Genomic DNA, 22624 nt, shown 5'->3' on the forward strand with positions numbered 1-22624 from the left:
AGAAGTGTGGAGATGTTTAGGAGAGATGGCAGTGGAGTTTTTAACCAGATTGTTTAACAGGATTCTGGAAGGGGAGAGGATGCCTGAGGAATGGAGAAGGAGTGTGCTGGTATCGATCTTTAAGCATAAGGGAGATGTGCAGACCTGCAGTAACTACAGGGGAATTAAGTTGATCAGTCACACCATGAAGTTATGGGAAAGCGTAGTGGAAGCCAGGCTGAGAGAAGAGGTGACCATCTGTGAGCAACAGTATGGTTTCATGCCGAGGAAGAGCACCACAGATGCCTTATTTGCTTTGAGGATGTTGATGGAGAAGTATAGAGAAGGACAGAATGAATTGCATTGTGTATTTGTGGATTTAGAGAAAGCGTACGACGTATGTATGAGGAAATCAGGTGTGTCAGAGAAGTATGTGAGGGTGGTGCAGGACATGTATGAGGACAGTGTGACGGCAGTAAAGTGTGCAGTAGGTACGACAGACTGGTTCAGGGTGAAGGTTGGACTGCATCAAGGATCGGCCCTGAGCCCTTTCCTGTTTGCAGTGGTGATGGACAGGTTGACGGACGAGGTCAGACAGGAGTCTCCCTGGACTATGATGTTTGCAGATGATATTGTGATTTGTAGTGAGAGTAGAGAGCAGGTTGAGAAGAGCCTGGAGAGGTGGAGATATGCGCTGGAGAGAAGGGGAATGTAGGTCAGTAGGAGTAAGACAGAGTGCATGTGTGTGAATGAGAGGGAGGGCAGTGGAGTGATGCGGTTGCAGGGAGAAGAGGTGGAGAAGGTGGAGGAGTTCAGGTACCTGGGGTCAACAGTGCAAAGTAATGGAGAGTGTGTTAGAGAAGTAAAGAAAAGAGTGCAGGCAGGGTGGAGTGGGTGGAGAAGAGTGACAGGAGTGATTTGTGATAGAAGGGTATCTGCAAGAATGAAAGGGAAAGTTTATAGGACTGTGGTGAGACCTGCGATGTTGTATGGATTAGAGACAGTGGCATTGAGTTAAAGACAGGAGGTGGAGCTGGAGGTAGCAGAGCTGAAGATGTTAAGGTTTTCGTTGGGAGTGACGAGGATGGACAAGATTAGAAATAAGTTTATTAGAGGCAGCACATGTAGGATGTTTTGGTGACAAGGTGAGGGAGGCGAGATTGAGATGGTTTGGACATGTTTGGACAGAGAAGGGACATGAATTATATTTGTAGAAAAATGCTGAAGATGGAGCCACCAGGTAGGAGGAAAAGAGGAAGGCCAAGGAGGAGGTTCATGGATGTGGTGAGGGAAGACATGCGGGTAGTTGGTGTGAAAGAGGCAGATGTAAAGGACAGGGTGGTATGGAGACGGATGATCCGCTGTGGCGACCCCTAATGGGAGCAGCCGAAAGAAGAAGAAGAAGAAGAAGAAGAAGTTGATAACATTGCTAATAGTTGTTTTTTTTTTACTCGTCACATGCACATTAACAGCACAGTAAAATGTTTTCTTCACTAGTGATGTTACTAAGCGGGGATCAGCCAAGTTACAGCGCCCCCTAGAGCAGGGAGGGTTAGCTTTTTAGAGTTTCAGCTTGGCGAGTCTAAGGCTTGAAGCCCCAAACTTCTGATCAGTAACCCCTTATCTGTTAATAGAATAAAGGTCTTAGTTTGGTAAAAGTAATTCACACCACCCTGTTGTTGATTCTTTTTTTTTCTAAAAGAGCACGCCCCTGACTGATTTATTCGGTACTTTACACTAATGGAGTGTCAGGAGGATAGACAAAACACCTGCACTCACTTCAACGAAGAGCTCAGCTGGTGCAGGACATCACAATTACAGCCTACTGTTTTCTACTCATTTTACTTGCAAACATCCGATGACACGAAGTAGCATTTAACAGCGAGCGTAAATACGCCGTCGCTGGGAAGATGCGTTTCCTGCAGATGAAATAAGCCTGACGAATAGCTTGAGATCCACAGGAGCCGATAAGGCCGAAGAAAAACACACTGGCACTCTCTCGGTGTGTTACAATACACCCTAACACGCACGGAAAACATAATAAATAACAGCGCCCCTCTTCACGGTTTATCCACCGGCCGGTGATCAGCTCTTTCCCACAGCCACCGTCCCGGCGTGTGTGTTTGTTGAACTGTTTATGGAGGAAGGCTTGGAAAAAAACAAGGCACTACGCGTGCTGCAGGGGCCTTTGAACATGACACCGGCTGACACAGCTTCAGTTACGCTGCACTGATTGGAAACATCTGGCGGCTCCGAGCGAAAGAGTTGAGTCCAGAGTTTACGGAGTTCACCGCGTGCAATTTTTTTTTTTTTATGGAACGCAGCCTGGTCGCTCATCGTATCTATAGGATGTATCGTTCCTGCTATCTCCCTAGCCATATGGAGAAGTGGACTTTCCCAATAGTTGCACCTACTGCGAAATAAATCAAAACGGCGTGCGAGCAGAAACATGTTTCATTAGTTCCTGTTCTTGAGCCTGCGCCTCGGGACACGAGGGAAACAATTAGCACGCACTCTACTCCGATAGCTATCGCGTTTATGTTCTTTATCACCTGGGAACATATCTTTGTTGTGCTTGACCATCTCCAGAGCTACACGTACACCGGGGTTTATCTTGATTTATTGCAGAACAAGAAGTCGGCAGAGGAAACGGCCTCTGGATCGCAGTCGCAAAAAAAAGCGGACCGCGATGACGCCGGGGCGATAAAATGCCAGTGGCCAAGTGGAGTTCAGTTTGGCCGGAAACCATATGCACAGGTAGATTTTAATTAGAAACTCAGGGCAACGGCCATCTGGTATCCAGTGCACACTCGCAACATTTCTATAGTAACCATTTTGGCAAGACTTCACAAGGTATGATGATGATAATGACATGATTCATTAAAGAATGGCGCAATCTGGCAGGATTGGAGGAGATCAGATGTCGTCGATGACGTCCCTGATTGAAGCCAAAAAAATCCTGAGTGATGTAAAGTTCTGAAAGTAGTTGTAATGACTGTCTTTTAGTGCTCCAAGTGAACACAGTTCACCTGAGGCAAGAGTTGAGGAATGAGTTACTACTCTACAGGGAAGAGTGTCTACTGACATAATCTCTGGATTGTCTTGAAAGCCAGGCGTCGACTCAGAGCATCCATGCTTCGCCTGTTTTCTTTAGAAACTCTCTAGATTTTACAAAGAAGAAAATAAAAAAAGCATTCTCGACGATTTGGCACTCTCTACCGAACCCCCGAAATTTTCCTTCGAGAGTTGAGATTTACTGATCGATTAGCTGCAATCTGCATTATGTTCTCTGAATTCGAGCGCTCGGTTCTCCCTAAAAGATCATCACGCTAATGAATCGACGCTCCAGCGCGCCGTTTTTCAGTCGTATAGAAAAGTCGTTGCGCAAAAGCGAACGGGGTATGACGCACGAGCTGTGTGAATCACAAGCCGAAAAAAGAACCGAGCAAATGTTTGGCATTTGACAAATTATCTAAGGTTGCTAGGGGGGGGAATCGGGCTGGACTGCCTCTTTCTAGTAGGCCTAAAAAAGAAAAAAAAATGTCAAGAGAAAACAGTAGCCAAGTCATGCACGGAGCGGGCCCTTAGAAACGTTTTCAATGAGACGTTGGAGTTATAGTAACCAGAATTCATTAGTTAAAGAAAACACACTCCTGGTGCACGGGCACGCCGCTGCTACTGTAATGAATATTAATTATGGTAACCCTCGGAGGATGATTTGGAATGTGGTGTGAAAGAGCCTCAACGTGGCACTGACCCATAGCAAAAACAAAAGAATTCCACTCATGGAAAATTTCACACGCACACAAAACCAGCCCATGACCAACATTTTGACAAAAAAACGTATTGTAGAAAGAAGGGGCGAATCTATATGCACAGGCATGACGGCTGGGAAATTCATGAAATGAGAGACACTGTTATTCCACGTGTGTGTGGGTATCCCTTGACGTGGGTGGTTTACTAAAAATACTCCACTTTCCAAAACTGCAATTGTGTAGGCCATAGTGTATAAGAATCCAGCAAGATCTGAAATAGTCTCTTATCAAAAAAAAAAAAAAAAAAACAACAACACAATTATGGCTTCTGAAGAAAGAAAGAAAGAAAGAAAGAAAGAAAGAAAGAAAGAAAGAAAGAAAGAAAGAAAGAAAGAAAGAAAGAAAGAAGTACTTTAGACTTATCACGTGTACTTTACAGCACTGTGAAATTCTTTCTTCACACATCCCAGCGATGTTAGGAAGCTGGGGTCAGAGCACAGAATCAGCTATGATACAGCACTCCTGGAGCACTGAGAGTTAAGGGCCTTGCTCAGGGGCCCCAAAAGTGGTTTAAACCCCCAACATTTCAATCAGTAAGCCAGCTGGGGTCAGAGCACAGGGTCAGCTATGACACAGCACTCCTGGAGCACTGAGAGTTAAGGGCCTTGCTCAGGGGCCCCAAAAGTGGTTTAAACCCCCAACATTTCAATCAGTAAGCCAGCTGGGGTCAGAGCACAGGGTCAGCTATGACACAGCACTCCTGGAGCACTGAGAGTTAAGGGCCTTGCTCAGGGGCCCCAAAAGTGGTTTAAACCCCCAACATTTCAATCAGTAAGCCAGCTGGGGTCAGAGCACAGGGTCAGCTATGACACAGCACTCCTGGAGCACTGAGAGTTAAGGGCCTTGCTCAGGGGCCCCAAAAGTGGCTTGAACCCCCAACGTTTCGATCAGTAAGCCAGTGCCTTAACCACTGAGCTACCACCTTGTGGAAAGCCCCACACTGGTCATGTACACACTGTGCTACATAAACATAGTGAAGAAGCAGCAAAAACACTGAGACTGGCAGCAATTCAGTCAATAAAAATTTTTTTTTAAAAAAGCCATAATAAGCAGTGCTCCTGCGTGCATTCCCTCTCAAACATTCAGCTTTTGGAAAAGCAAAAAGTAAAAAAAAATAAATAAAAATAAAAGGTCAGAAAAATAATACACTCTCAAAACATAAGGTTTTTGATGGGAAAAGAAGAAAAGATTAAGAAAGGGGGGGGTGGAATGATGAAGATGTGGTCAGAGAAAGCAAGGAGGGAAAGGGGGGTGGGGGGGGGTTAATTGTAGGAATAAAGGAACAGCACTCTGGCATGTAATTCATTCTCAACCAAGCGTTTTTTTTTTTTGTTTTTTTTTTAAGAGGGAAAAAAAAAGAGCAAAAAATATACATGCAATTCACTCTTTTTAAAAAAAAAAGCAGATTGAAGGAGGGCTGGGGGTTGCAGGGAATGAAAGACAAAAAAAATACACAATGCTTAGAATACACAGTGCTCTTGCATGTAATTCCCTGTCCAACATCTAGATTTCATAGAAAAAAAATGAGGGGGGGGTGAAGAAAAATGAATGAGAGTAGTCGTGTATGCACTTCACTCTGAAATCATCGAGCTTTCAGAGAAAAAAGAATGGAAAAAAAGGGGAAAATGAAAAGATGGCCAGAATACACTTCACTTTTCTAAGCACTTTAGCTTGGAAAAAAAATGGAGGAAAAAAAGGGACAATGCTCAGAATACACACATCACCTGCAGGCATTTCAGTCTCAGACATCCAGCCATTTGGGGGGGAAAAAGAACGAATAATATAAAGAATATACAGTCACAGTGCATAGAAGTAACTCTCTAATATCTATATTTAAAAGGGAAAAAAAGAGGGAAAAAAAAACAAATGGTCAAATTCTGAATACATGGTGCACTTGGGTGCAAGTTTGTCCGAGGAAAAAAAGGAAAAAAGCAAGTGATGAGAATACACAATACACACAAACATGAAGGTTTATGGAGGAAAGGATAGAAATGATTTAATTCATTACATTGCGAGGGTAAAATTAGGTGTTAAATATGAGGCGATGTTCTGACATTCTTACACTGTTTGACATTTTATTCACTAAACACTTTTTTCTAAACACTGACAAACACCAGAAATCAACTAAAGGATATAGATTTATGGTTGATCTGATGAACAATTGACAATTGATAATTTGGTAATTAACTCGAAGTGCAGCAATGGCGCAAATAAATAAATAAATAAATAAATAAATAAATAAATAAATAAATAGAATGCAAGCAGCAAAAAAAATAAATAAACAAACCCGTGTTCATGATGCCTCGAAGTCTGTTAATGATTTTATTTATTTGTTTGTTTTGATTATTTATCTTTTAAGATGCCTAAAAACAGTGGGTTTCTAAAAAAATTAAAATTAAAATTAAAAAAAGCAGACGGTTCACTGTGTGATGCTGATTCTGATTCCCAAACACAAGATCTTTAAGAGGAAAAGACTTGATGATAACTGCATGACATCAGAGTCAAAATTAATGCATGCATTCATTAATGAACGGATGAATAGATACATTTATTTATTTATTTATTTATTTATTTATTTATTTATTTATTTATTTATTTAACACTAACAATAGTACTATTTCCAGAGGCAGCAGAAAGTTTTTACACATCTGCAGAGGTACTTGCACATGTGTGCACACACACTCAATCTCACACTCTGTCTCACACACACGCACACACACACACACACACACACACCACAGTGTGCTCAGTGGTACTTACACTCATCTGCTCCTGGTTTGAACTGAGGCTGATTATCCCCCCCAAAAAAATCACTGTGCACCAGAAACTCTTCTCACTCAGGTAAGAGGAATAGAAGAAAGAATGCGATGCTGAAACAGTATCCTTTTAAATAATATCCATCTCCCGATCTTCTCCACGTATGTGTGCGTGTGTGTGATGGTGAAAAAACATTCCAGGTCTCTTTGTATGAGTCTGTGTGTGTGTGTGTGTGTGTGTGTGTGTGTAGAGTTTCCAGTTGTCAGTGTGTGTGTGTGTGTGTGTGTGTGTGTGGGTGTGTGTGTGTGTGTGAGGATCTGCTCAGCTTTCTGCACGGATTTCCCCCTCCAAGTGCTGCTTGCCCGCTTCCACAAACCTCTCCAGCATCCAACTCTATACTCCACACTTCAGTGGACGCGCTCAAGACTCCGCCCACTCCGACTCCAAACCACGCCCATGTTTTCATTTCAATCATTTCAGAGCCACGTGCGGGCCCGTAGCCACGCCCCCCGTCGCTCTCGCTCTCACTTTCCATGAGGAAGAGGAGGAGGTTCACTCAGGTTCTAACAGACTTTGGTGCCCCCAATCTGCATGAGAAGGAAATGACTAATATCCAAAGAGTAAATAAACTTTTAAACTTTTAGAAATTTTTTAAACTACTTGTTTAGCCTCCACTTCATTTTGTCACTTGTGCTCATCATAAGAACATTTCTCGTTGCTTTGATCAAATTGCGAATGCTTTTGTACATCATTTAATCGATTGTGTACAAGTGTCTGTTGTTACCTACATTATCAGTTGTTTATGTCATGTTGATCAAAATGTATTATACTGGTTTCACCTAAATGGTCTTAACCCCCAAAACATTTAGGCACCAGTTCATTGCATAAGTCATTCAATGCAAAATGTTAAACCAGTTGTCACAATTTGTCAAGCTCTTCTTCTTCACAGTTCTATTAAACTTTTTTGGGTAAATGTGTCTTGATGAATTGTGCAGATGAACCTTGAATGTCACTAATGAAGGGGCGTGTTCACTTTCAGATCAACCAATAATCAACTAGTTCTCTAAAATAGGTCAAGGCTGAATCTCGTGAACCTTCACTTGGTGAGTGTATATAAAAAGAGCAAAACACAAACTTGGAAATGGATGAACAACTAGGAAATGAACATGGTCAAGAGCCAAGAATAAGGATGCATGCTGGAAGGGTAAGGAGGCAAAATAGAGGAAGAGGAAGAGGAAGAGGCCAGAGACATCGACATATTTCAGATGAAATTAGAGCCACTATTGTGGACCATGTTGTCAATCATGGTCTCACAATGGTATTGCAAGGGATGATATCTGTTGTGATGTGGATGAAAATCTGAGGCCCGACAGACCGGGACGTCAGGGGGTAGAGACCATGGCCGCAGGAAGTGGGGGTGCTGCAGCACCCCCTATTGGCGAGAGAAAGATTTTTTTTTAATGTAGGCCTATTAAAAATATTTTGCACAATTTATAAATTCCTTATGAATATTTTAGGAAATGATAAAAATATTCCATTAGTTTTTCTATATAGAAAGCTTGAATTGTCTACTTTTAAACAAAACAATTCAAAACGAAAATAAACCGACTAGCATATGCATAATTACATAATTCCGTATTAAGTGTGCACTTCTCTCTATAGGCGCGTTCACTGCGAAGATGAAGAGTGAGCATCGTCAGCTTCATCTTTGCAGCCCGACACTGACACACAAAAAAACCCCACTTTAAATTCAAATGTCTCCTTGCTATATTTGACAGATTCATAATCATTACTTTTGCCGGTTCTTTGTGACTATGTGTGTTATTGGCAGCGTCACCCTCTGGTTACAGCACCAGAACATGGACATTTTATTTTAGAGAATGATCGCACAACAGACATTAGAACATTAGATATTCTATATTTAAATCAACTAATTGAATATTCAAAAATAGTGTCTCATCCCTGCATGGAATCTCTTTTTTCTTTTCCCATATCTTCACTCGCGTCTCCAAAGGGGATTAAACGTTTCTTCCATTTGTTCGCTTTTAGGTCGATTATTTTCGTATTCTTTACTGTGGTAAAGTAGAAAAAACGCTGTACAGATAGCCTACATTTTTACTTGCAAGTCAAATTCTTTTTAATAGCCTACAGTTTGTGCTTGTTATTAATTAGACATATGATAATTGGTAAGGCGCGTCAAGTTCATTTGTAAAGCGCGTTTCACACGCGCGGGTGATTTTAGTTTGGCTTTCTCTGGCAGCGCGCACACATAGCCTAAATGCCTTGCCCTTGTGGAAGATCAAATTAGCTCTTCATACCTTTTACAACAACATGAAGATATCAGAAAAAGAGATCGGTGCTCTCTTTCCTGCTCGTGTTCCACATCCCTCTCAAAGCGCAGAGCGGGAGGCTATAACGCGTCTTTGTGTGGAAATAAAAAACTGTTTTGGGTTTTTTTTTGTTTTTTTTAAATGGATTCAACTTTATTATATTATGTAAGTTACCAGTATTTACTGATATTTATTTCAATGCTTTACAGGCTTTAGTGTGTTGTTTCTTTGTCTTTTATTTATTGATTTTAAAACAACCCCCCAACCACCGCAACACCGCCGGTATTTGGTCCACTACCACCGCGGTGGTAAAAAAACTGCCATCGTCACAGCCCTATGTTATTTATTTTTAAAATGTATTCTAAATAGGCCCATAGGCTCATAGGTTTTTTGTCCAAAAAAATAAATAAAAAAAATTCACAGCACCCCCTGTTCAAAATGACTTCCAGCGGCCCTGGGAGAGAGTGATTACACTGTATAGTGCAGCATGCGCAGTTCTGCCTAAGAAGTGTTTCCTATGTTTACCTTTTGGAATTTTTAATTTGTGTCTTTTTATTTTCTATCACAATGACATTATATTGTAATTTTTTTTGTCAGTCCACTAATTAAGAAACATTAAAAAAAAGTGTGAATCCTGTCCAGTCTCTTACAATCAATATCCCACATACAGTAATGTGTAAATTTGTGCTGTTTAAATTCATAGTTGCCAATTCAGCCTCGTGCATTTTCAATACTTGTAATCCAAAACATAGTTTACATCTAGAAATACTAAAATAAAGCATTTTCAGATTGAAAAAATGACAACATTTTGACTATCTTGTTTGTAAACAATGATAAAAGGTCTTGTTATTTTGATGGTAATGACATGTTCATTGACACAAATACTTACTTTTGAGAGAAGTACTAAGGATTTTGAGCAAATAACAGGCTTTTGCAAGAAATCCAATGTAATGGGCTGTTTGTTCACATTGTTTTGAGAATTACTGATTTGCTAATCTTAAGGATGATTCGAGAAATGCTCCAAAATAACTGAGAAAAACTGTAATACATTGTATTTTTTTCTAGATAGATAGATAGATAGATAGATAGATAGATAGATAGATAGATAGATAGATAGATAGATAGATAGATAGATAGATAGATAGATAGATAGATAGATAGATAGATAGAAAGTGATTGACAGACATGATAGATAGATAGATAGATAGATAGATAGATAGATAGATAGATAGATAGATAGATAGATAGATAGATAGATAGATAGATAGATAGATAGATAGATAGATAGATAGATAGATAGATAGAAAGTGATTGACAGACATGATAGATAGATAGATAGATAGATAGATAGATAGATAGATAGATAGATAGATAGATAGATAGATAGATAGATAGATAGATAGATAGATAGATAGATAGATAGATAGATAAAAAGTGATTGACAGACATGATAGATAGATAGATAGATAGATAGATAGATAGATAGATAGATAGATAGATAGATAGATAGATAGATAGATAGATAGATAGATAGAAAGTGATTGACAGACATGATAGATAGATAGATAGATAGATAGATAGATAGATAGATAGATAGATAGATAGATAGATAGATAGATAGATAGATAGATAGATAGATAGATAGATAGATAGATAGATAGATAGATAGATAGAAAGTGATTGACAGACATGATAGATAGATAGATAGATAGATAGATAGATAGATAGATAGATAGATAGATAGATAGATAGATAGATAGATAGATAGATAGATAGATAGATAGATAGAAAGTGATTGACAGACATGATAGATAGATAGATAGATAGATAGATAGATAGATAGATAGATAGATAGATAGATAGATAGATAGATAGATAGATAGATAGATAGATAGATAGAAAGTGATTGACAGACATGATAGATAGATAGATAGATAGAAAGTGATTGACAGACATGATAGATAGATAGATAGATAGATAGATAGATAGATAGATAGATAGATAGATAGATAGATAGATAGATAGATAGATAGATAGATGGATAGATGGATGGATGGATGCACTATTCTAGTGCAATTGTGTTATACAATTGGCACGAATACACAATGTGAAAATACACAACAGAGGAAGACAGTAGATACACATGTAAACTAGACAACTACACACACTATTCACAAGGCAGTTAAGTATAAAGTAACAATAAGCAGAAATATCATAAACTTGATTATACTACATTATTATAAATTATATCAACTTTATTGTCAGTATATAATTTGAAAGCAAGTGAACCGTCAACCCTCGAACTTGTGTTGGAAGTATGAAAAATAGGTAAATGTAAGGATTTAAGTGACGTTGACAAGATTGTAATGTCTAGACAAATGGGTCAGAGTTTATCTAGCAGGTGTTATGGGGTTTATTCTGGGATGTAGGAGTTAATAAAGACCAAAAGTTCATTGCCACTTTTGAAAAAAATGCTGTGAAGTGAGAATGCGTAAAAAAAAAATTGAACAGAAGAGAAATCCAAATAAAATCAATCTTTGCTGTGACCATCTTAACCTGAAAAAAACAGTAATCAATTCTTTTCGGTACACTTGCACACTTGCACACTGAAGGAACTCAGTAGGTAGGTTGTTCCAAACATCTTCCACAACTAACCAGACATCTTCCTTAGAGGTAGGCTGCCTCAAATCCTTCTGTCTCTTCATGTAACCCTCGACAGACTTGATGACGTTTACATTAATGCATTGCTGATGCACTACCTTGTGGCTCAGTCTTGCTATGGTGTATGACCATTGCCCATTTCTTTGTGCTTCTTCACAATAGATTGGAAATCAGACATTTTAAAACCTCAGTCTGCTTCAAAATCTTTGCCAGGGACAGACCTTAAGATCTTCTTGTTGCTGTGCTCAGTCTTACTATGGTGAATAAACTGTGATGTGGAACTCTCCTTCACAACCTTACCTTAGTAGAGTTTGTCTGTTCCTCACCCAGGGTTAAACCTCCTACACACCTGTTTCTTTTGCAGTTAATGACAGGGTTTCAACCTAGATATGAAATTGATGATTAACACCTGCTTGGTAGAACTGGTTAATCATACACCTGACTCTGGTCCTACAAAATCCTTGACTTTGTGCAAATGTATTGTTCACACCAAATATTGTTTTGATTTGAAAAACCAATTAAAATGAATATATTTTTGGAAGCATTATTACATTACAGCATTTCTACACACCTGCCTAAACCTATTGTACAGTACTCTACAGATGGCTGGCTACCACTCTGTGTTACCACTCTGGCTACCACTCCCCATAGTTTTAATCCCCATAGTTGTTAACTTGTTTGAACAAGATAAAAGCAAGTCACTCTGGATAATAGTGTTTGCAAATGGCATTAATAAATGTTGTATAAATGTTGTATAAAAGTTCAAGTGCAGTTTGAAGTGATAGAGACCATATCAGTGCAAATGACATGATGTGCAAATAGACAGCATTGTGCAGACAAAATGAGGTCAAATAAAATATCCAGTGACAATCATGGTCATTATACAGGTCATGATTATAAAGAAGAATGTGTGAAGAAGCAGGAAGTAAATGAGGTATAAGACAAATAGCACGGTATTGCAAATGACGTGTGCAACAGCATTGATAATGTACTGTTCAGGGTTTTTTTTTTTCAAACAAAAAAAATGTACAGTTCAAAGAAATGTACAGTTCAGTGTCAAGATCAGGACTGAGTTATAATAATTGTGTACTTCTTCAGCATCTGATTTTAAAGTTCAGTAGTCTGCCAAATGATTAAAGTCTTAAGACTGCTGTGCATTTTCCAAACTTTAAAGGAGTAAACAGACCATGATTGGGGTGAGAAGTGTCTTTGATTATGTTTCTCATTCTCTGTAGGCAGTGTTTGCCGTGGCAATCTTTGATGGAAAGACGTTGGACACCGGTAATGTATTAAGCAGTTTGCACTACTCTCTGGAGCACCTCCTGAATATCAAGTACGATGTAACAGAAAAGTATTCTAAAAGTGTATCTATACACTAAAGAGAGTCCGAGTGCCAAATGGGTTTTAAAAAGTCCAGGATGTGTTGGTGAGTACTGGTGTATGCCTTCAGGGATAAGATACAGTGTGTCCTGGTGAGGGTCATATGGATGTTCTGGTTCCTTCTTTTGAAAGCAGGAGGGTGAAGAGAAGTTGAGGGGCATGAGAGGTGTTATCTACAATGCTGTGGCTCCGTGGATGCAGCGCTGGGGTAAAAGTCGTCGAGGATGAGTAGAGATACTCTGATGATCTTCCCAGATTTTCTTAGAAATGGTTTGAAAATGTGCAGTTCCTGTACCAGGATGGGTTGTACATCACCGAAAACATCAAAACAATATATCTGTCCAGATTCACTTTTTATTAGAAAATGGCTAAAGGTTGATTAACAATGAATAAAGAAACAAAAAACTAGTGGTCCTATGATCATTTTTGTCACAAGTCTCTTTGCTTATTCAACACAGTTTATGTCAAAAGACTCTTAGCACAGCAATCTATTAATCTATAGAATGATATTAATGAGTCAAACACTGATTGATATCTATTACAATGATCCTGAGCCCAAAACCTTCATTTCAACTACTTCAAAACAAGTTCAAAACGAAGTGCGCTCTCAAACCTGATTGGTGGCCTGCTGCGTGTTTGACCAGTAAAGTTTTTATCCACCAATAAATAAAAAGAAACTGATTTTACAAATTGATGTTGAGTAAAAAGTAAAACATTTGACTTTGAACTGTAGTAAAGTTAAAGTTTCCCCAAATGGAAATATTTCAGTTGAGTAAAGATACATGACAAAGCTACTTAAGTACAGTAACAAATTTCATTTACTTTGCTATTGTCCACCACTGCTAATCAGTGATTGGTCATTAGGAACAATGTTTTTACAAGCAATATCCAGCCATGTTTTACACACACACACACACACACAGATGGTGATCTCTCATCTTCTACAGCTGTGATGTTGCTGTTTGACAGCCATATCAAATACAGGACAGTCACTAAGGTCTGGTCAAACAGTTGCTTGATGTGTCCCAAGGCAAAAGTCATATTTTGCAAGAACTCAAAATCAATTGTTGGTCAAATATCACACATATGAAACTTTTACAATATCAGATTTGGACTGATTTACACATGACCACAATTGAGAATGTGTAGAATGTGATTTAAATCAATTCATATAATCCTGACACAAGACACCATACATGTACAGTATAACAAAGTTACACAAGTACTGAGACATTGAAAGTGTGTAAAAATTCAAAACAGATCTAAAAATTGAAAATGATCTGAAAATAATCTTCCCGTGGGCTCACCACCTGCAGGAGGCACTGTAAGGGACGGTGCTGTGAGGATTGGGCAGCAGGCGGGGGCCTGCTTAGACTGCTGCCCCCGCGAAAATGAATGAATGAATGAATGAAAATAATCTGAATTTAATTATTTGAATGGGAAGGTGATATGGCAAAAAAAAAAAAAGCAAATGTATTTATACGGCAAATTATATATAGAAGGAAATTCAAGATTATTCCAATATAAAGTGTAAAATAAAGTCAACATTAAAATGATTGTAAAGAAATTAAATGAAACATTTATATAATAAAATATAATATTTTAGTAGTGTAATAATAATACTATAATTAAAAAAAATCCTCAAGTCATACGTATCAAATTACAACAGTAAAAAAAAATTATACTGCATATATGAAAATATGATAAACTTCAGTCAGCTACACATTAATCCATTTATATTAATAATAAATAATTAATTAATTAATTATTTCTATTAATTCTATTATATTTATATTGATATTTTTGGAGTACTTTAAACACCAATACAATGATTTCATAAAAGTAGTTCGCAACATTGCAATGCATTATACTTCATAGTTTATCACTATTCCATTACTGTCGTTACTATTAAATCATACTATTTAATGTGGTTTAGCCTGGAATTCTCTATGAGTGTCTATACAGAGCTGTGAGAAAGATCTACACAGTGGAGAAGAACTCAGAAGAAACCAGGCTATAGAATAGGAAATGTTTTTTCCAAAACATAGCGTAAAATATACGGTTTGCTTGGTGAATCTCAAAAGTAATAATTATTATTAAACACAGATCATTTACAATCATTGCAGTGGAAGGCTGGAATTGGCAAAAATGGACAGTTCCCATATCTTATTACACTAGTTCATCATGTCACAACTTTAGAGTTTCCAGGTAATCATGCAAAAAGTGTGAAAAAAATCTCCATACCTAATACACTAATAAAATACTTGATGGAAATGATAAGATGTGAGAAATGATAATCTGATTTATGCTCGATCTGGAATGTGTATCGTTACCCGGTGATGCAGTTGAATTGAACATGAAGTGATTAATGACTAACAGTTGTTGTTTATGTGTACAGGCAGTGTTATTGTATTTTAAAGCGTGGTTGTATTTGGGCTCCGGTGAGTCATCTGGAGCATCTGCTCACCCTGAAGTTTTATGTTTAACCACTCAGTGTTTTAGAAATCATGCTAATGGGTTTGGCAGGTCAGAGAACAACAGGCATAATAAAACAATTAATACATAGAGAACCCAGATGAGGTGATAGCAGTGGTGAGTATTGTAGCTTTGCATGAAGATTTATTTACACTATATTCTAGTTATAGAGTAGGTTATGTCTTGAAAAATGGAAGTCTCAAATGCAGATACTTGTGATCAGGGATGTTTCTAGCATTCTGTGGCACCTTAGGTGAGATCCCTTTTACCACCCCCCCTGTCTCTGCTCTCCAACCACAATGCTCCACCTTATATTAAATAAATTTAATGAACATTGCAAAACTGTCTGAATTCAAGTATGTAAAGATATACAGTATATTAATCTTAATGGGGCGAGGGCAGCAGGGGGGCAACTTGTTTTGCCCTAGGCACCTACTTTGGCTATGCCTAAATATGGTGCTGTTTGTGATTATGCATAAAAATGTCATAATGCTTTTTTGATGATGATGATGAAATGAACATTTAATACATATTATTTCCACTAGAGTTGCAAAACATTATAATTCATACTTTGCCATAACGCCATTATTGTCATTACTACCCAAACACACTTAGTATGCGTTATTAGGTTTTACTGAAGGTTTGCGTGTTCGGGGCTCAGACGCACTCTCCCAGTTTAAGCGTAGATTACAGACGTATCTTTCTAGCGAGGCCTACTTATAACACGTATCACATATCATAACTGCTACGACCCAGTCTAGGGTTTAGGCTGTACTGAGTAACTAGATCAGGATTCAAAAGAATGGATATCTTTATGTAAATAATACAAAACCAGACACACACTCCGGTTTGCTACACAAGGTGTTGGTATATTAATAAGACAAGTGGAATTATTTACATATACACACACACAACTGTACAATGGCTTGTCTTCAGGGTGGGCCAAGGCTGAAATAACTGACAAAAAAAGAGAACCTGAGAGAAAAGAAAAAAAAAATACAATAAACTGAACTCCCTACTACAAACACAGCACAACAATCACCACCCCAAAGGAAATGGCAGCCATACCCCTACTGCCAGTATATACAGGCCAAAGTATAAAACCAGAACAAACATATTCTAATAAGCCAAACAACTCCACTAGACCACACCAACTCCACTAAAACAACCCTCCACGGTTGCGTCTCTTCATCTTCCTTAAATAGAGGCATCAGTCATGAGGTCATTAATTGGAGGCGGGACCAAGGCAGGCTAGGGCAGGCTGGAAACTCCGGGTGGGAATGGGACCTGCACACAGCACAACATACACAACAGAAAACAGAAACGGAAACATAAGGGTTGTAACACAACATTGTGCTTCATTACATCTGATCACATGCACATTATCAACTTGTGCTTGTTAATATTATGAACAGCAGCTACGCTCATTCCTCTTCACTGCTTTTCTTTCTCTACACACCCTGAGGCATCCTGAGGCTGCGCTAGCTCCAGTTGTGTCCCACCTCATGCAGATTATGGACCTTCAAAGAAGTAGATGCCGACCCCTCAAACATCCCGAACCATCTAGAGACGTACCAGCGCCATTTGGATCCCACTTCATGCAGAGTTTGGACATTGGACCTCTTCGGATTTTTAAAGGCTCTGGCATGGAAAAGTTGGTGTTGGATCTAAGATAATCTCAAATGTTGTGCTATTTTGCTGATTTGTTCAGTAACCTCTGGTTTCACAACATCAACTGACTGTATAAGACTGTAGAAAGGACATTACTCATAATCTTCTTTTGAGTCTGGTTCCTCTCAAGGTTTCTTCCCCATAACATCTAAAAGAGTTTTTCCATGTTACAGTCGCCCCAGGCTGCTCATCAGGAATAAACACACATCATTCACTTTAATTCTTAAATTCTGTAAAGCTGCTTTGAGACAATGTCCATTGTGAAAAGCGCAATAGAAATAAACTTGAACTTCAGCACAGGACAAGCACAGCAGAACCCATGCCACACAATGCTGTATTAGCTTGTAATAGTGTTTTTCTACCAAAAGAAGTCAGATTTCCCAACTCTTACATCCTGAAGCAGCTTTAAGTATTTAGACACACTACAACGGTTATCTGTACAGTCAGGGGTTTTACCGTGAGAAGATGAGGACAACTGAGTGGACAGTTTAAAGAGCAGAGAGGCCTGGCTTGATGTGAGTGTATGAGTGTGGGCCACAGAGGCTTGTAACATTTCCTTCTATCTGCCAACTGTCTGGTTTGAGGCAAGCAATAGTGTACACTTGGACTTTCATCTGCAGCTGAAGAAATGTCATGACCTGGGCTCACATCATTGGCCCACTGGTCCTGAGAGGCAAGACAAAGCAAAAATCAGTGTCTGTCTGCAAATAAATCCTTCTGACATCAATTTAAACACTGCTGAAGCATTTATATGAAGCAGACCCCAGTCGATAGTTTCAGGATGGTGCTGTGTAAAAGCACTGCTCCTCCATACAATGTATTCATAGCCTTTAAAATGACTATATACATTATAGAGCTATGCTTCATACCTGCCCTGGCCTGATCTGACCTGGGCTTGAAATATCACAGTAGTTTATGGTTTTGTGTCCTGTTTAAGGCACTGACCAGTTCCTATAAATGTCATTGTAGGTTTAGTCAAGGACATCGGGACTGTTTCTCCCAGATCATTTGGACAATTTGATACCCCAATGTCATGGCCATCTCCATTATTATTATGTATCTTCTTTGCCTTTACTTCATGCATCATTAGCTCTCGGATGAAATAAATATTTTTCTGCAGACTTTGCAGAGAGAGCAGTGCATAAAATCATGCAGATAACGATCCAGAGTTTTAGTTGAGGTTTACAACAAACATGGTGGAAACAATGGGGTGTCAATGGCTGAAAAGTTTATACAGGAGTTTATACAAAATGGTGTGGAAAACAAGAGGTCAGAGTAAATTGACCAGATGGTTTTGAATGAACTGGAAGGCTACAATAACACATATAATCACTCTTTACAGTCATGGTGAGCATCCCAGAATGTACCAAACTTTGAAAAAAAGGGGCTATAAAAGGTGAAGAATACATTAGGCTCCACTACTGTAAGCCAAAAACATGAATCTGAGGCTACGATAGGCACCAACATCTATATTCTATTATCATACACCGATTTTGCAGCTCATGTGGGATGTTTCCAGTCTGCAGTGGTTAGTATCTATCAAAAGAGCGAAGGCTGGTCCGTGTGGACCAATCCAACAGACAAGCTCCTGCAGCTCAAACTGCTGAAGATGTCAATGCTGTTAATGTTTGACAGCTCAAGACTGTTTTGGCAGCAAAAGGGGACCAACACAACATTATGCAGGCAGTCAAATGTTATGCCCGATCGGTGTATATGGGGATAAGTGATGGATTTTTAAAAAAAGATCACATGAAGCATCCCAGATAAGTAAAACAGGCTCTGAATTTAGATACAAAATCTCCTGAATCACTGATTAGATATAATAAAAAATTGTGCAGGTAAGAATCTTAGTAGGGGAAAATGTCTATAATACGATGTATGTAATAAATCAAATGCAAATATTATTAATCTTTCTTGTGTAAGTAACAATTGTTTTCATATTGATATGCTTTTATATATACATTTTAAGAAATAAAGTCATGCGCAAAAAGTTCAACTCCTTCAGTTTCAATTTCTTTGATCATTATCAGAAACAACATCTCCTTTTCGAATAGGATGGACATGTAAACTTAGATATCCTTGGAGTCGACCACTGCTCGCCATTTCAGACTGTGCAAAAGAAGCAGTTTCATCAATGTCTATCTGATTTTTTGTCTTCTGAATAAATTAAGTTTCCTACATAATCGCTGCAGTGTCTATTTACCAAATATAACTGCGAGCTGATGCTTAATCCTAACCTAAAGTATGATTAAACCCAGTGGCCGGCTGTGCATTTGGTACCTGGGCCTTCAGTGGGGACTTACCAGACTTAATCCACCTCTTAATACCACCACTATCACGTCGCGATTATAGAAACCATTAATACAATTTAAAAACGCAATATAACAACACGTGGCATTACAGAGAGATACGCATTTCACATATGAATACCATTTTACTAAAGCAGGAAACCCAGTTAAGACTCCAAACCCTTTACATCTGGAGCAGTTCAGAATCAATATTTGTCTAATAACATGACAAAAACATAAAAATGTGAATGAAATACAACCTACTCACCAGAGATGCAGACTCATAATTTAAAGCGCTTCTCAGTGGCTGTAAGCCTCTGGTACCACTTTCACTATTCACTGGTCTGGAAGTGGAGAACAAACCCTTTCCCGGGCTGAGACAAGCTAGCTAGCTTCAGGGTTGGCCGACCTCCTCACGATGTCTAGCTTTCCTTGAAAATTGATTTTTATGAATGTCCAAAACCAAATCAATTTCTCTTGAGTCATTTCTCAGTTTCCCTCTGACCAACCAATCAGAGGCCGGAAAAATGCTGACGCTATTCAGTGAGGCGAATATGAAATCAGAAACAGACCTGCTGGTAATATTCTCTGAGGTAAAAAGGCCAGCAGTACTGACTTTAAAGGCCCTGGGCAGAGTAGATTTACATGGCAGCACATAAAGGATGAAATCTGATTAAATTGAAAATCTAACATCCACATACACGTACTGGAAGCAGTGCAGCCAAGAGAAACGCTATAAAATGGAGAGAATTAACTGTTGGGAATAAATTTGTACAATTTCTTAGAACAAATAATAGAATTTAGGTTGTAAATGTAGGTCAGTGCTTCTGATAGTGTTAAGCCAGCAGAGAAGGATTTTCTGGCCCTGACCACCTGCTACTGATTAAATCAAATCCTCCACATACATTTTATGCAAAACAGCAAAACTTTACTTGCAGTTCTGATGGGTTTTTTTTTCCACATATTACCGCTTTAATTTATCGCTACGACTTTATTCTTATATTGCTACGACTTTAATCGTGTAATCTTAGATTTTTTTGCATTTTTTCACATGGCACTAAAACGCCATCGTAGAATGGAACTAATATAAATGAGAAAAGAAACTGCTGACATTGAACACAAGTTTGAGTTTTCAAATGTACCTGCATATCCAGTAGCAATTTATTGTTATTTATTTCATTCATTTCATTTATTTGGGAAAAAATGAGAATGAGAAGAAAATGGGTTCATAAAAAAGAAACGCATTAAAGTACTAGGATAAGAGATGACTTTTTCTCCAAACATATACTGGAGAGGTTATTTTTGTAAGTGGAGTTTTGGGGTGAGCCTTTTTTTTTTTTTGAGGAAAGGAAACGGAGTATAAACACATTCTTCATTAACATGTGGTGGAGCAGAAAGAAACCTCAAGGATCTCATTTTGTAATAGACTGACAGACAGTAAAAGAAAAATAAAGCCATACCCGACACAGAAAAACGTTTTGCCCTCACATGTTTAATTATATGTCATTTCTTTTGAACAGATGAATGTATTGATAAGACCGTGTACATTATGCAGTAAAAGTAACCCAACCATGTGAGTGGATGACTATTTATTGGTCTTGGTTCAAATGACAATTATTACAGGCGATTAAGGGAATGAGGTCACTGAGTGCCGTCAATTCTTAACTACATTTCAATTCTTTAGAATTATAATGACGTCTGATTTCATTATAAATGCAGGACGTTAACTCTTAGTTGTGTTGATCCTAGTCTACTAATGACCCCATATATATCATATGTATACCTCTGCTTGCCTACGTCATTAAGTGTAAAAGAAAAAGTAATTTTCTTGCAATACACTTCATTTGATTGGTTCGTGTTAGAAATATAACAAGGATAACAATATTGTCTCAGGTTAAGTTTAGATTTTTGAATTATGATTAGAATCAAGATTATGGTTTTCACAGTGGCGGCCTGTAAGGGCCAACAAGGCCTTTTGTGCTGAACGTTTCTCTATCCAAATCCCTCACTTACGTTTGAATCTATTTTAGTGGATGAATATGTATTCAATTATTGCATGTAATAACTATTAATTATATCTATCTATCTATCTATCTATCTATCTATCTATCTATCTATCTATCTATCTATCTATCTATCTATCTATCTATCTATCCATCCATCCATCCATCCATCCATCCATCCATCCATCCATCCATCCATCCATCCATCCATCCATCCGATTATATTTGGCTAGAGATCTGAGAGGAAAATCTATAAAAATGTATCAGGCAAATATCCACCTTCATTATCAAACCATATATATATATATATACAGTGAGGAAAATAAGTATTTGAACACCCTGCTATTTTGCAAGTTCTCCCACTTAGAAATCATGGAGGGGTCTGAAATTATCATCGTAGGTGCATGTCCACTGTGAGAGACATAATCTAAAAGAAAAAAATCCAGGATTCACAATATATGATTTTTAAACTATTTATTTGTATGATACAGCTGCAAATAAGTATTTGAACACCTGTCTATCAGCTAGAATTCTGACCCTCAAAGACCTGTTAGTCTGCCTTTAAAATGTCCACCTCCACTACATTTATTATCCTAAATTAGATGCACCTGTTTGAGGTCGTTCGCTGCATAAAGACACCTGTCCACCCCATACAATCAGTAAGAATCCAACTACTAACATGGCCAAGACCAAAGAGCTGTCCAAAGACACTAGAGACAAAATTGTACACCTCCACAAGGCTGGAAAGGGCTACGGGGAAATTGCCAAGCAGCTTGGTTAAAAAAGGTCCAATGTTGAAGCAATCATTAGAAAATGGAAGAAGCTAAACATGACTGTCAATCTCCCTCGGACTGGGGCTCCATGCAAGATATCACCTCGTGGGGTCTCAATGATCCTAAGGAAGGTGAGAAATCAGTCCAGAACTACACGGGAGGAGCTGGTCAATGACCTGAAAAGAGCTGGGACCACCGTTTCCAAGGTTACTGTTGGTAATACACTAAGACGTCATGGTTTGAAATCATGCATGGCACGGAAGGTTCCCCTGCTTAAACCAGCACATGTCCAGGCACGTCTTAAGTTTGCCAATGACCATTTGGATGATCCAGAGGAGTCATGGGAGAAAGTCATGTGGTCAGATGAGACCAAAATAGAACTTTTGGGTCATAATCCCACTAAACGTGTTTGGAGGAAGAAGAATGATGAGTACCATCCCAAGAACACCATCCCTACTGTGAAGCATGGGGGTGGTAGCATCATGCTTTGGG

General features: G+C 38.5%; 2 protein-coding genes across 4 annotated transcripts in view; one reads left to right on the forward strand and one right to left on the reverse strand.

Annotated features, from left to right (window-relative positions):
* The window catches only part of dchs1a (dachsous cadherin-related 1a), a 127583-nt gene extending 120597 nt beyond the window's left edge, over window positions 1-6986 (reverse strand). The window contains exon 1 of one of the 2 annotated variants that reach the window (XM_083547709.1): window positions 6555-6986. The gene's annotated coding sequence lies outside the window, so the exon portion shown is untranslated. The remainder of the gene's footprint in view (window positions 1-6554) is intronic. The other variant, XM_083547708.1, reaches the window with a different exon arrangement.
* Window positions 6987-7249: 263 nt separating this feature from the next.
* Window positions 7250-22624, forward strand: part of LOC310729677 (uncharacterized protein) — a 298178-nt gene continuing 282803 nt past the window's right edge. For both annotated transcript variants that reach the window (XM_083548142.1, XM_083548144.1), the window contains exon 1: window positions 7250-7654. The gene's annotated coding sequence lies outside the window, so the exon portion shown is untranslated. The remainder of the gene's footprint in view (window positions 7655-22624) is intronic.

The sequence above is a fragment of the Silurus aristotelis genome (assembly GCF_946808225.1).
Source record: "Silurus aristotelis genome assembly, chromosome: 8".
Classification (NCBI taxonomy): domain Eukaryota; kingdom Metazoa; phylum Chordata; class Actinopteri; order Siluriformes; family Siluridae; genus Silurus; species Silurus aristotelis.